Raw genomic sequence first — 16,147 nt, forward strand, 5'->3', positions numbered from 1 at the left:
AGCAAGCTAGCAAAGATAATATGAGAGGGGAGTACCCATCCCAAGGTCCTGCCTTCTGACAGCCAAGCAAGGGGATTAGATCATATTCTTCCATCCCCTCGCCTGTGATGAGAGTATAGCAGAATCATGATCTGAGCCAGGGGGAGAGGGGGGGCAGGGAAGATGGTAGATATTTTCCTCTTCATCCATTTCCCTCCTACCCCATGGGCAATAGCATACTGGTTCCACTGCATTCTCAACCTAGCCGAGAGGTGGTGGGAGGGGGCAGAGTGGGAGGACAGACAGCACCTCTCAAGTTGCCCTTAAGCATTCTGCTCTGGCACATGCTCAGAGGAACCCAGCCCTCCTTTGCCAGAGGGAGGATCAGTTATAGGCCTGGGAAAGGAGGAAATCCTGGAAGATCCCCAAAACAAGCCTACACATTAGAAAAGGTGCACTTTGTGCTCCCTCTCTACCCAAACATCCTTGCTTTATTGCTTTCCTAGAAGAGTCACGTGAAATAATCTGCAGAACATCATGCTCTAGACTAGCAAGCTTTCAAGACGGGTCCCTCTGTACAGCCCTGGAGAAGGAGGCCCAGTTTTTGCTAATTGAGTATACTTACAGGCTTGAAAGGGACTAAGTGGGGAAGAATCCAATTAGCCCATAAAACCTTTTAAAACAAAAGACAATTGAGACATTTTGAACTTGTAATGAATGTATCTCGCCATCAGTGAAGCCCCCCAGCAATCTATTTGATATACAGCCTTGCTGGACTGAGAATCTGTGCCCAGATTTCAATCATAGGGCCAGATTCTCAGCTAGTGTCGGATGACATAAGATCCAGTGGAGTCAGAGCAACACTAGTTTGCACCAGCTGAGGATCTGGCCCACTGTGTCCGAGGAGCTCAACAGGTGAGGCCAATAAGAATTAAACCAACATGTCTAAACTCAGACACTCCCACTCCATGATCTGGTATGGCAGTTGCAATCAAGTGGGCCACTTGAACTAACAGGCCCATATTGAAGCCCAAAAGCGACTAGTAACTAGTTTTGTTGGCTTGACTGATACATCAGTATCTCATGGTTTAGTTTAGGTCACTACCTCATGTATGATGGGGATTTAAAATGAATGTTGGTATCCTCTCCAAGTTTCTTATTTTACTTACCTAAATGTACCTTCCAACTGCAGCTGGATACTGGTGTCTATTTCCTGTCCTAAACTATTATGCAATAGTGCTGAACCATTGCTGTGTTCCACCACAGAAGTGACTGCCTATTATTTGTGGGTGAGTAATCCCTGTACACACACACACACACACACACACACACACACACACACACACACACACACACACACACACACACACACACACACACACACACACACACACACACACACACACACAAATGTTATAAAGGCTGCAAGAAGTTAGGAAATGCCAGAATTAAGGTTACCTGTACAACCCTAATTTGGCCCCTTGACCGTATGCCTTATGATACAGTCTTTACATACAGGATCACATACTACTCTTTCCACAGGAGCCCTGCCTCATCCAGTGCAGAAGCAAATGATTTGATTGGTCTAATGGCTACTTCAGAATGATGCAGAAGGCTCTGTGGTGTTTAGGATAGTGCAGTTGCAGTGTTCAGAAAATTTGGAGTAGCTAGTGTTTTTTTTTCCCCCAGAGCTTGCAACTTGACCAGATCTGGATTTTCAAGTAGCAACAGGTACCTCTATGAATCCATAACTGTATTCCCTGCCAAGGTTCCTACCGCAAACAATGTAGTTTTAAAGACCTGTTCAGAAAAAAAAGTCAATTTAAAAAAAAAATTGGAATAAACTAGCCTCCATCTTGAGGAGGCCTGAACCACTTGCACTCAATTTGTTTTTTAAATTCTCAACCTCATACAGACCATATATAGAAAATTTCAGACTGGGTGCTCAAGATTTGCCAGAGTTAAAAGCAATGGGAAAAAAAGATGATTGTAATGCAGCATGTTAGGCAACTTTAACACAGATGTTGCTGCCACAAAGGAGTGCTGAGACATCCATAAGGATATTCCCTATTTTAAAACAAAAGATACTATTTCATCAAGGCTTAACAGCCTTTAATTCTTTTGGGGAGGTTAGTCATTCTTCATGAAGAGTGCCCAGTTGTGGGAGTTTGACAAGAGATCAGAGTGAACTCAAGCTTTGCCTTCCTCCCAGTGCAATGAAAGATTACTACTTGTGTTAGTTTTTCCTTCGAGGGGATATGACACATGCAAAACCCATCCACAACCTATAGTGAAGCAGAGATCATGGTTGATATTGCCAAAGTCATCTAAGAGACTTAAACACATAAGTCACCTTCCATTAAAAAAAAAAAAGATACAAATTCAGTATCTAAATCCCCTAGATTTAGACACTTTGAAAAAAGTCTCAAGCCTGCTTCTAACCACAGCCACATCGAAGCTTAAAAGACCTCTTCATCAAGGGCTGCAGATGAAGGCACTGAAATCTCCAGCACAGTTGACTGGCTCTGCTGCAGGTATTGCACAAAAGACTGCTTCATTTCAGGAAGCCTCAAAGTTGATGCCTAGATATTCTGCTGATTGGTATAAAATGACAAAAACATGTGCCAGAAAGTTAAGATTCACCCTTTGCAGTGTCTTTGTAATGCAATGCGAATACATTTCTCTTTGTTCCTAGCAGTCAGTTTGTTTTAGTCCTTCCAGAAGGTAGCGCCTATGTAGAGCGATGAATTCTTCAAGTATGTATCCCCAAGGAGAAATCACAAAAACAATTACTTCTACTTATGAGCTAGCAGACTGAGTTTATAGAAAGTTTTCAGTACCTTTTCTATTGTCAGGCTAACTAAACTCTAGCTTGCCTCACAGCTGCAGCCTCAATTGGAGAATCAAATTCGATGCATTAAAGTACTTTATTTTCCACCAGAACTGTCACATCATTACTGCACATCATATGTTAGCATTAAATGCATCAAAGATGGAAATGGAAGAATTCCTGTGGGCTTTTCTTCACTATTATTGGGATTGAACTGCAAATAGATTTTTTCCACTAACTATTGAGGATCTTCTTTAATTAAAATCACGAACATTCTTCTCTGGCAAGTTTTCCTTGATGACATCTCCAGTTAATTAAAGGTTTAAGCTGTGAGGAGATACTAGGCATTAAAAAATAAAATAAAGAGGAAAGCTTCTTTAGAGTGATAGTTAATTGAAGATCTCCTCAAGCAACATGAGCTGTTCCACACAAAAGGAATGAGGAGGATTAGGACTCACCTCAAGGGTTAATTAACTGAATTGGCTAATAGCCCTGGAAGCTGCATTCTTGATTTCATTCTAATTCACACAGAACTAATTAAGAACTTGATATAGGAATTCCTCCACTGTAGAGGATTGTGCATGGACTTCCACTCTGGAAGACCTTTATAAGGGGTATCAGTGGCTCTTAAGTTGTCTAAAAGAGCTATTATAAATCCTGTTTGCACCAAGGGAGAGGGGCCAAAAAAAAAAAAAAAAAAAGAGTCCTTGATGATATACTAATGTTTCCCATCTTTAGCATTTGCAGTCCAATTACTGATGTGTATGTAGTGCCTTTCACTCACATATCCCCCCTTGCTGTAACACTGCTTAGCCAGAAGTAGACCAGATACCGGCATTTTTACCAGTGTCATTTAACCCTTTTTCAGTTAGGTCTCAGTGTTATGGTGATAAAAATGCTAATTATCAGTCTACTCTAGCATTCCCACCTAGGCTGGCATTGCTGGAGCTGCACAAGTGCTAAAGCAATGGGAGGAAACTAAAGAAAAAACTCAGTTTAAAGATCACAATGCAACTGGGGATGTTTTAAGACGTGGAAGAAGTCATCCAGCAGAGTACATCCTCCACATCTAACTGCATTAAAGTCAGTCATATGTGGGGTTTAAATTAGTGGCGGTCTCTCTTTGCCTATTGCCTTACTGACCCAAGATGTGATTGGAACCAATAACCAGGTCCAGATGCCTAACCTCTTTTGACTGGATGATTTTTTCCACAGTAAGCAATAGTCAGGTGAAGCAAAACACACAGCCTCAGAGCAATTTCTTGCCTAGAAGGACGTCAAAAGCAGCTTGCAGAGCAGAGGTCAAGGTTGGCAAATGCTCAGGTGAGTGCTGGGTTGGGCTATGGCAAAACTTAACTCTGAGTCAGGGCAACCACCAGTGGAGTAAGGCCACTCAAGGCAGCCAGGAAGTTACCAGCACTTAAGCAGGGAAAAACGTGAATGGCATCTTTTTCCCCCCTTTAGGGGCCAAGATATAGCTATCGATTTACCTGCAGCAGAATTAGCTGCTTATATCAAAACTACTCACTCAGTGCCTGGTGCTGATCACGTCTCACTTTCACTGACTTCAGTGTGGGAGCTTAGCATCACACCGGAGCAGGCCTCTGAGAAGCCTTGTGTCTTAATTCCAGGTCAGACCAATGGAAGTAGCCAGCAGCACGGGTGGACAACAATGAGTGTGTAATATGCCTACAAGACAGCGCAAGTATATTCTGTTATGTTTACCATGGGGAATGCCCTGCTGACAGTTCCCAACCGATATTTCATGTGCAAGGCATAAATATGGTAGTGAATCGGTCACCACTAACACCACACCTGTCATTAGGCTGCACTCTATGGTCACTGTCAGTGGTGTCCAGTTCTCTGATCCTCATGCTCCAGAAGGCCACTTGAGCTAAAGGAGTATCTTTTTTTAACTATTAGCAATACAGAGTTTTGAGTTCCAGAGGGGTAGCCTTGTTAGTCTGTATACAGCAAGAACAACGAGAGTTCTGTAGCACTTTAAAGACTAACACATTTAATTTCTGCAGGCATAAGCTTTTGTGGGCTGCAACCCACTTCGTCAGATTTGTCAGCTTATGCCTACAGAAATTAAATTTGTTAGTTAGTCCTTAAAGTGCTGCAGAACTCTCCTTGTTTTTACAGTTTATGATGCAGTTGAGCAGTTCTGATTCTATCCAGTAGAGGGCAGTGATATGCATATAACCCAACAGTGCATGAACAACCTTCATTAGAGCGGATTCAGATTTCAGATCAAATGCTTTTCCTGATCTGAATGCATAAGTTTATCAGTCTGTTATCTGGCTGCATGATTGTGTCCCTTTGCCACATTCAGTAATAGAGTCACACTTCAGATAGGTGAAATTCAGATAGGAGAATACAACATTTTGCTTGTTTGTTTGTTTTTTTCCCCAAGATTTTATCTTGAACTGAGTGTTCTCTCTATCACTTTTAAAGCTTCTACTCCGCATGCAGATGCTGAGCAGTGTTTGGAGCCCAGTCTCCACAGGACTATATTTGGCCTGATGCCAATGAGCATTCAGGCTTCAATTAAGCTACACATTGCCAGCTATGTTTACACCTCTTTTTTGTGGCCAGGACAGTTTTCACAATTGGACACAAGGCTTTGGCCCATACCTTCCTCCTGGAAAAGCCTGCATCCATAACCTGACAAAAAAAAAGCTTAAGAGAGCGTATGACAAAGCACCTTAAAAGAGAACTAATGTTAGAAATTAAGTTAAGCAAACATAGGAAGAGATTCATCTCCCTACTCCTGAAAGAGAGATCAAATAGCAAGCTAGGCAGCTTTCAGACAACTGTCTGCTCAGAAAAAGCTCTTAGTCAATTTCATAGTGTAGCTAGGGCTGTGTAACTACAGTTGTTTAATAAGCTGGGGAGAGCGGGAAGGGGGCACACAGCAACAAACAGTGCGCTCTTGCTTGGGAGCAAATGATGTTTTCTAGGGCTAACTCATGGCTTTGTAAGTTACTGAGAAGGATTCAGTCCCATCCCCATAGTTTGGGCTTTGCCTGGGTTAGAACATGGATAGGTCCAATACACTAGGTGCAGAGCTGAAATGTATAAACTGTCATTATTTGCGCTCAAGAACTTCTAGTTATAGGAAACATACATGACCCCAGTTTAAACCAGCTCCATTGTTCAAAAATAATTACCCTTTGATGGACTGACACTACATAGCACATAAACTTCAACAAGGCATTTTGTTTCTTAGATGAAAAATTCATGAGAATAACCACTCATCTGATACAATCAAAGCTGTGGAAATGTAAAATGTGACCTACCGTCTGATCACACCACTTTTCTTTCTCAAAGCATCAGCTTCAAAATGCTAGCAACTGACATCGATAACCCAACTACTCAGCTCCCTGAAAGACATACACACAAGCAAGAGGTGATTGTGATCAAAAGAGAAGGTTAGTCAGGAGGTGTCAGTCTGTCCCCTGTGCCTCTCTGAGTCACACCCATTTTACTTTCGTGGCATAAACAAGTGTTTACTTCTGCAGAGCCATAATAGCTATGGTAGAACAAGTTGGATTATATTCTGGCTCATGCATGGTCATGAGAACTGACAGCTAAAATCTGATTGCAGGGTCATTACTACAGATTGTCTAAGAGGCAGAAACATAGCTTAATTTTCAAATCCCAGGCTAAGCTGTCAAGGCTACTAGTTAAGAGAAAGAGAATTCTCTTTCAACTTGTCAATTGTGCAAGTTTGATCTGGAGTCACTGAGCAAAAATAAAATTTAGAAACCCAACAGTGTCATTTTTAATTAAAACCCATAAAAACTTCAATAATCATAAAAGCACTTCAATAATATATACAGAACTGTTAGAACTTGTTAGTCCCAGAGGTTGCTTTTTTAACCAGAAAGATCAACAGATACAAATAAAGCAGGTAAAGACAGGCAATCAGCATTCTAGCAGGTCTGAAATAAAGCCCATCAGGACACTGTAATAATTTCCACTGAATAAGCAATTAAACAAACAATGATAAGAGACAAGGAGGATTTCCAGGTAGAATCAAGCAGAAGTGGATTGTACTTAATTGCACTGGGAGGATTTTGCTCTAGCTCACAAGATATGTTCCAGCCAAAGGGGATTGCCCCATTTAGGAGGGAATGTTTCATAAGAATATATATATGAGATATACAGAGGAAACCATTCCAAAATGTTGTTTTCTGATCTCCTTGCAGTAACGAGCACACAGGCAGATGATGCATATGCATGATAGCATAATTAAGAACGGTAAAACCTGGAAGGTTTTCAAACTCCATGGCAATTACCAAGTTGAAAAAAATATTAAAATAACCTTCCTTTGGTGTAGGGCTATTATTCAAAGTGTCTTCATTGGATCTTGTGCTAACTATAAACAGCAGGGTAGGAAACAGGAGAAGGTTGCCTTCAGTTAACAGCAAATACAGTCACTGGGAGGAGGAGAAAATGCTGCCAGCCTGCTGCTCTTGCACGGACATCACAAATCCCCCACAGATCCTTTATCAGAACAAAAACAAGAGGCGTAGGGAGCCCGTGAGTCTCAGCTTAGGCTCCCCTGATGTTCCTTGGGCCTCTTGAACTAAATGTTCATGGACACAGCTACCCTGGGTAAACAGATTCGGTAAATAGATGTGGTAATTAAACTGAATATTATTCTCAGAAGAACAGCAGTAGGGAAGATGATTTGCATAAGAAATGTGAATTATTCATGTAAATGAATGTGTTATTTGTTTATAGAAACAGATTAAGATTTGTCTAAAGACCTAGAACTAAGCTATAGGTAAGAGTTAGTAAGTAGACAATGCCTGATGCACGTCAAAGTGCTTGTGTGCATTTATCTAATTAATCCGTGTGTGTGTGTGTGTGTGTCTGTGTCTACACTGTGTTTCATTTGGATCTTGCTCATTATGGAGGGGGTAAAGATTCCCCATCTTTAATGGGACAGTCAGCTGTGTAGTAGAAGCTTAATTTTGGCTGCCACCAAAAATGCTTGTTTAAAATTAAAAAAAAAAAAATTAAAAAAAAAGTCTTTTCAGCTTCCAGGTTCAGCCAACATAGGTGAGTGCCAGGACAAGTCAGAAGAGTTGTTTCTGGGATACAGAAATTTGAAATCATGTATGGAAAAGTCTGGGTTTTTTAAAGCACACACACAAGAATGGTTTGGCTAACAGGCTAGCTTCACTTCTAAGCCAGAACTCTGCCCAAACACAGAGCTTTGGGGTGGGGAGGGAATGTAAAGGAGTTGCATATACTTGCTGATTTTCAGGGCTGACCTCAGCCCTGAGTCAACTAAGCAGCCCAGCAGCTGCTCTAAGCTGTGCCACTGATGTTGGGACCACCTGATGGAAGGTCTGACACCATACTCCCTCCCTGACCCTCATCTTCAGTATACCTTCTTCACAGATGCTTGATGTGACCTTGGACACTCATGTCAACAGGCACTTCTCCTCTGACAACTCTACTGGGCGTTTGCAGCCAGCTAACTGCTTTGTACCAGCTGAGCAGTGCAAAGGAGCTGTAGCGCAGTAGAGAATCTGGCCCCCCAAAATGTGTGGCAATGAAAGGTTTCAGGAAGGCTGCAGCTATCGCTTTGAACAGTTTTCGCACAATTCAAGCAGGAGGAGACCAGACTAGGTCCATTAACACAGTTACAACACGTTAGCCAATTTTTAAAGACAGACAACAAGTAGTTCCATAGGACCCGTCCTTTTTCATTGCTGACTGCTCAACACTAAAGCAATGAACTTCAGGCAAATAACTTTACTTGAGAGAAGTTATATATTTACAAATTTAACTCTGTCATTAAATCCAGCACCGACATACCCAGGACATGCTCCATTAAGGTAAGACTACAAAAAAACAAAAACAAACACAGAAGCTGGAAGTATGGAAATGCAGGTTTAGAGTGCCACCCAACCTTCATTCTGCTCCATAACCCAGTCACCTTATGAGACCTCCAGTTTTACCCTCTTATATAGGGTGACCAGATAGCAAGTGTGAAAAATCAGGATGCGGATTTGGGAGTAATAGGCAACTATATAAGACAAAGCCCTAAATACTGGGACTGTCCCTTTAAAAATCAGGACATCTGGTCATCCTATTCTTATACCAGAATTGGATTTGGCTCACTGAGTCTGGCCACCAGAGGGGGCTCTTCTTATTGACTAAATCATGCAGGGCCAGATCCTCAGATGGCATAGGTTGTCATACAGATCTGTCCCCACAGTCTGCCCATCAGGGCATGGAATATTTTAGGACAGAAGGTTCTTTGTATATTTTACATCATGAAAGTCTTAATCTACTAGCTTCCTACCTTCGGGTATGATCAACCAGTGAAAATCCTCCTTGTAATTCAGTATCCTGGAACTCTGATGGATGGAGTTACTATGAACTAAGACGGAACTTTAATTCTTCAACCTGCTTGTGCAGTTTCAGTTAAGGTCAGTGGAGTTACACTTTGTTTCATGTATCGTGTGCTGGATAATAAGGATAAACTAAACTAGTTCTAGCATTCCAGCCGGACTTCATAGTGCCTCCTCCCTCTTCCCAGACTCTTCCCTCCTGCAACCTGTGAGCCTCTCTCCAAGTTCCATGCAGATTGTTAGAGTCTTAACAGAAGTCCTTGGGTATTTTTCCAGTTCACCCTTATGCTCTTAAATACTTAAGCAGGAGTACTACAGATGCTCAGCCTCCCCTCTGAATTACTGCCGTGACTCAAAACTATGTTTTTTTCTCTCCAGGTTAGTTCAACTTTTTCAAAAAACTAATGGTCCCTACTGCTACACTCAGCAGTTTGTTCCCTGCAGCACATGAATTATTTTCTGTGTAAATTTAGCCTCTCAAATTCTTTACATGCTTAGCAGTTCCTGAGTTTGATATAAGGTCCCTTTCTTCATGTATTTGATGCAATTAGAGCTGTGCAAAACTCAGCAATTTCAATTGTCAGAGGGGTCATCCACGTTACAAAATGCTGACCCAGATTTCAGAGGCAATGCTGTTCAATGCTGCTCAGATCTGGGGGTTTTGGTTCAGTGGTGCACACAGATGGCGAGGTGGAAATGAAAGTGTTGCCAACCTCAAATATTAAAAACTCTGGGGTCAGGCCCCAAAATTCATGAGTTTTTAGAAAAAAAATCTCACTGTTTTTAAGCCCAAAAGCTCTAGGTTCTTTTTGTTTGCCTTTTGGTTTTAAGAGAAGACCCCAAATATCACAAAACTCTCGATAAAATTGGAAGAGTTGGCAACAGTGAGGCTGACCCACTCGGGGCCACCCCTGACCATCCAGATTAGCGTACCTGATTGGGGTTGACCCTTGTGGGGAGGCCATGCTGCTTTGCCATCCACACCAAGGAAAGTCCCCAGAGACAAAGGCAGGGGAGGGGAGGAGGGCTCATGTCTGTCTAGGTGCCCAGCGCTTCCAGCAGGGCAAAAAGCCAACAGTTAGGGGGCTGGTCTGTAGCCAGGCAGTTCCTTGAGGAGGCTATGAGCTCTTGGCCCTCAAGCAGGGAGGGGCAGGCAGGTAAGCAGTCTATGTCCCCAGGCAGGGCTCCAATACAGTCTTGGGCTTGTAGGCAAAAGGGGTCAAGCATCAGCAAGGCTTTATAGGCCGGGGTGAGGCGACCACCACAGGGTTGGGGTGGCAAGGGAGACACAGGCCCTCCCAACTCCACTGCACCCCAGCCCAGGGCCTCACAGTGGCAGAGCATTCTGCCACTGGGTCAGCCGGGCTCCAGCTGCAACGCGCCAACTGGTGCTCAGGCACAAGCACAGTCGCACTGTGAGTGGCTATCCCTGGGCTACTTCCTCCACCCCCGATACAATGTACCCACCTCTAAGGGTTCTCAGCAGCCTCATCAGGGTACGTCACCAGTGACGGTCCCAGTACCTCCTCGGCATCAGGGAAAGTGGGTCAGGTGAGTTTTCAGTTCAGCCAGCATCCTCATCAGGCTCCCACTGCAGCAGCAGGCCTGAGCTGGCTTTCTCCTCCAGCAGCTCTCTCCTGACTGAGATGCAGGGCCTTGCTTTTATACTTCCTCTTCCTAGCCCGTCTCGGTTCGTCCAGCGGATGGGTTGTGCCATACCTGGGCCTGCCCACCATGTGGCATGGGTTGGTCCCTTGGCATGGGCCTCAGAGGGAGGTGATGCTGCTTCGCTACAATAAGGTAATAGTCTATAGCTGTTCATTTAGAAGCAATGAGCAGCACACAGTGGGGTGGAGCTTAACACATGCTGAGAAAAGCAAGTAACCTCCCACTTTAAAGGTGACCTACTAACATGATTTGTGACTCTTTAATGGTGTCTACAGAAAGCCTGGAAGGTTAAGAAGAGTGGGAAACAGTGTGGTTTAATTTTAGAGTTCTTAAGTGACAAGCATCAGCTGCCCCTCTCCATGGTTTTTCCACAGGATTTCCTGTAGGATATCTGAGGAGACACAACATGAGGTCTCCCACTTGAAGGGAAGTGGGTGTTGTATCTTTGGAAAAATCATGTCTCCAGAGTGTTCATAAGACATTGATGTTTACTAGATGTTAACAAAAACAAACATTTTAAGTAGTCTGACTGAGGAGTCCTTTACCCCATTAATTTACTCTGCATAGGTCTAGATAAAATGGTGGTTAAAGAAATTAAAGCACCCATTGGGGTCTTTTCTATGCTGCCACTCCAACTGCCGGCACATCATCGGCAATTGCAACAATGGAAAAATGTAAGGGGAATAGGCTAGTGTGGACACAGCTTTAGAGCCTGCTAGACTAAGCAAGCAAGGCCTGAATTTCTACTGTTAAGAAAATTAAGACTTTTTTTCTGGCGTGAGGAGAGCGGAGGAGAAGTAGATAAAAAGGACACAAGCTCAATTGTCTCCCATTTCTTTTTGAGTCACCTTTAAACTCCCTTCAACCACAATCCAAAGGAAAAGCACCATCAGAGTTTTCTTCACACAAAGTCAATGCAAACTGATCAGAAATTTCTAATCTCCACTGTCTCACTCACTGGTTTCAACTCCTGAGCCATGGTCTCAGGGCCTTCTCAACTTCCTTACTTCTTCCATTCCCCAACAGCTACTTTATACCAATTGGTGTCCTACAAAAAGGAGAAAAATTCTGCATCTTCCCAAGAAAGGTTAGGGGAGGGAGAACCCCCCTCTTTATTTTGTGAAGCCTTAATGAGCATCACCTGGAAACATCTTCCTCCATAATTGGCAGCTCAGCTGGGATGGGGAGAAGCGTCTCCTTATTTCTTTCTGCATGTGATTAACCTCTTCATGCCTGTCTTGCTGGGGAGGTATGTATTCTCATTACAAGCCCATTATAAAGCTAGGGACCATTTGCAAAAAATAGATCTACATCTAGATTCAGCTTCAGGCCCTCCCTCTCCCCCTTCTCAAAGACTGGGGTTGCGTTTTTGGTTATGGTTTGGACTGATTTTTATTTTGGAAAACCTCATTGTGGGTGGAGGCATTAGTTCTTGTGGGTTTGTGTTAGACTGGGGTTGCAAATTTTGTGTTGGATTGGGGTTGCAATTTTGTTTTTGTTAGACTGGGGTTTGTGTTAGACTGAGGTTGCAAATTTTCAGTCAAAATGGCATTTTCATTAAGTGAATTTTCTCATTAAAAATGTCTCCCAGGGGAAAACCTCTTTTTTCCCCACAAACTCTGCTTTTTACCCCTGGAATGCTGCTTTCAAGGACCCCCCCCCCAATCCCATCTCAGGTAAGGCTGCCAAGTTTTACATAGTTTCAAGATCACATTGTTACCCCCTAAATCCCTTTGGGGATCTGAGCCTACATGACTTGGCTGCAGGTCACTAGTAACAGAGCCCAGGTCTCCTCAATCCCAAGGCAGCACACTATCCATTAGGCAAGACTGCCTGCCAGGTCAGTTTCAGCTTCAGAATGATGGCTCCAATCATTTTGTTACAGGGCTGTCATACAGCTCTGGCCCCTTGGTCTGTAAGCGGCTGACCATTCATGAGGGAACAGACCGACCTCAGAATCACTGCAGTGAAAAGTCACTTAAACCCACCCTCCCATCTGTTGCTGAGGACGGCTTGGCTTGATCAAAGGATCTGCCTCACTGTCTGTAAGTTATGTAATCAGGGGACTTTGGTCTTCAACACCATCCATCTGAGACATTTTACCATCAGTCAACAGAAATCTAAATTAAAATCCAAACAGGTAGCTTCTGCCCACCTCGGGGAGCTACAGCTACCCAAGTGCTCAGCCTGGGCAGTCCTAGGCCTTGTTTTGTATTCCAAGTGGCACTTATCTCTGGTGTTGCTTTGCTGGGCATAGTCAGGCTGTATTCTATAGGTTTTTTTCCTTCAGCTGTGGAATGTCAGCTTCTTTCATTACACAGCTGATCAGAGAAAAAACAAGATTTGCCCAGAATGGCGTGGAATGTGAAGGAGACATTCGTTTCCCTGAATAGGTGGTGTAACAAATCAATCCTGACTGCGCTGATAAATTGAACTTCCATCTTGGTGAGGCTCCTTTGCAGGTGAAATCCAGCGTAAGACACAGCAGGAAGCCGAGACAAAGAGAAACATCGTTTTTAGCATCTCATTTCGTGAAAAGCTGCTCACTGGGAAAAACCTTTCCCTTCCCCCCCCCCCTCCTTTTGTGTCACAACAGCTCAGAAATGTAATAAGCTCTGCCTACCAATCTGTGTGCGCAGCTGGGTGGAGGGGCAGTACCTGATACCCACCGAACAAGGGTTAATTTAAGATGAGCAAACTTTGCCTCACCCCATGTTTAGATGAGGGATCAGAAACTGGATGCCTGGGATAAATGGGACGTCTACATTGAACACTCCCTAGGGCAGCATGTAGAGTACATACCCACATAGCCCGCGCCCCCCCCAGCATGGGTATAATTAGCAATGTAGACAGTGAGGTACTGCTTAGATGAGTTAAGCCACATCTGAACCCTAGGGTATGTACCTTACACAGTTCTCTACACACCCAAGCTGTGCCTCCCACTGCTACAGTAATATTTTTAGCAGTGTAATATCCTGCTGCCTCCCCACTGCTGAAGCTTTTCCCTGCCACAGGGAAAGGCTCTGGCAGCATCCATGTAGGACCAGCATCCCTGCTGCCTGAGCCGTCCCCACTGCCAGAGCTTTTCATTGCCATGTGTAACTAGACACCACAGTGTGGACACAGCCTGCTTTTCACAACGCCCACATGCCCCTCACCAGAGATGAACCTAGAGAGAGGGGAGCATGCCTATAGGAAAGCAGGGTTCATAACAGTGTGATAAACTCAAAGGTGGGAAAGCTTTCTGTTACCGAAAGAAAGAATGAGCCTGTTGTTAATGCACTGAACTGGGACTCAAGAGAGTTGGGTTCAATTGCAGGCTCTCTACAGGCTTCCTGGGTGAGTTTGAGCAAGTTGCTTAATCTCCCCGAGTCTCAGTTACCCAGCGGTAAAATGAGACTAATAATAATTAATACTTCTTTTCTCCCACCCTTTGTCTATCTCGACTGTAAGCTCTCTGGGGCAGGGACTGTGTCCAGTGCCTAGCCCAATAGGGTCCTGATCTCAGTCAGGCTCTAGGAGATACTCTAGTATAAATAGAGTGGGTGACTCTAAAAGGGTGACTCCATTTTTTTGCTTCTCGTAACTTGTTTTGATTTCAGGTTCTAAACATTATCCCTTGTGGGAAACCTCCCTCCCCGACACACAGACACTACGGCCCACATCTCTGCTAATTGCATCTGTGTTTCATTCAGGGGCAGTCAGTGCAGCAGTATGAAGCTTAGGAAGAAAAGAGCCATCCTATAAGCAGCGAGATTCTCTCTGCTGAGTTCCTAATGGGCATGTGCCCATGCACACACCATTGGCAGATTTAGCAGGAAGGCCAAGGATAGAGGGGGTTGTGGCAGGGAGTAAGCATCCAACCACTTCCTTCAGCTCAGCCCTGGAGTGCTTTATGAGAGAAGTAGGGCTTGGCCTTTATCTACAGCGGTGACTGCCATTCAGGACCAACCTGAACAGAATTCAACCTGGTGACCCCCAGAAGTGAAATGAGGCCCAGCATTGCCATTGTGATTTTATTATAAATCTTGTGCTATTGGGTGTTTTTCCTACAGCCTCATCTTCTGAGGTCATTTTATGAGCGAATTTCAACTTTCAGTTTTAAAACAAAGGAAGTTTCATTGTGGAGGATATCTTGGACATGTGACCCAACCACAAAAGGACCCAACCTTTACTATTTATAAAATCTCATGATTTTAAGCCAGTCATGATTTTGAGGGACTTGACCCTTACTTTTAAATGCTTGGGTTTGGCAATATTGTATTCCGTATCCCATCACCAGTCTCGATGCACCTCACAGCTGACTTTTCCTAATCTGTAAAAGGATACCTTATACCTGTTCATTTTTCATGTCCCTCCATCCAGATGTATTTCCTAAGGGAAACACTTTCTTGGGCTCTCATAGGTCTTTGGTTGTGTTTGCAGACTGGCAGGCTTCCCTATAAGGATGGGGCACCATCTAGTGGTGCTTTGTGTAATTCATGGAGATACTGTTACTATTATTAGTTACGAATGAAAAATCTTCTAATGAAGAAAGCCTGTATTCTGCGCCTCAGTCTGTCACTGTGTTTGAATCTCATTGTCAATGCGCATGTACACTGTGCTGGTGTTGTACCTGATAACTGACTGCATGCATATGTCTTCCATGTAGGATCTTAAAGTGCTTTTAAGAAAGGTGGATGAGTTGTTATCCTCATTTTACAGATGGGGAAATTGACACCCAGAGAAGAGAAGTAACTAGCCCAAAGTTACACAGCGAGTCAACAGTAATCAGGAAAAGGACACAGGTCTGCAGCTCCCCAATCCCGTGCAGTAAGCATTAGCAATCAAACCGAGAACCGTCAATTCGTCTTATGTATCTGACTAAAAGTGTTCAGTGTCTGAAGGCTCTTTGGTGGTGTCATGGTATGTACAGACCCCATGTTGCCTCGGCACCTACAGGGTAAGAAAATTGCTTGCCCAGCTGAGGCTGATTGGGGACCTCAAACCATCTGTAAAGATAAAGGGCTTCAAGGAAGAAGGGCAGGTTGGCCACCAGAGAGAGGAGCTCCCTTCACCAGATTGACAAGGAGCTTCTAGGGAAGTTAGCCTTCCAGAGAGGGAGAACTAGAATGAGAATCTAGGGAAAACCTACAGAGGAGGTAAGCTAGGGAGCAGCAAGGCACTGGTTGTAGCTGCTCAAACAGCCTCCCTGAGTTGGAAATCAGTGGAGTGGGCAGCCATGGGGTTTCCCCATCACCACCAACAGAACGCATAGTAAGAGACTTAGGAAAAGTGTCTACCCTGCGCTAGA

General features: G+C 43.9%; 1 long non-coding RNA gene across 1 annotated transcript; it reads right to left on the bottom strand.

Moving 5' to 3' along the window:
• Positions 1 to 2,909: 2,909 nt before the first annotated feature.
• Positions 2,910 to 11,920, bottom strand: LOC137164183 (uncharacterized). Its single transcript, XR_010922962.1, has 4 exons — positions 10,654 to 11,920; positions 6,112 to 6,195; positions 4,338 to 4,498; positions 2,910 to 3,136 (listed from the first exon to the last, which is right to left on the bottom strand). It is a non-coding gene; the product is annotated as an uncharacterized lncRNA (long non-coding RNA).
• Between the last annotated feature and the right edge of the window lie 4,227 nt (positions 11,921 to 16,147).

This window comes from Emydura macquarii, unplaced genomic scaffold (genome assembly GCF_026122565.2).
Source record: "Emydura macquarii macquarii isolate MOO-44397 ecotype Brisbane River unplaced genomic scaffold, CSIRO-AGI_Emac_v2 contig_2676, whole genome shotgun sequence".
Taxonomy (NCBI): domain Eukaryota; kingdom Metazoa; phylum Chordata; order Testudines; family Chelidae; genus Emydura; species Emydura macquarii.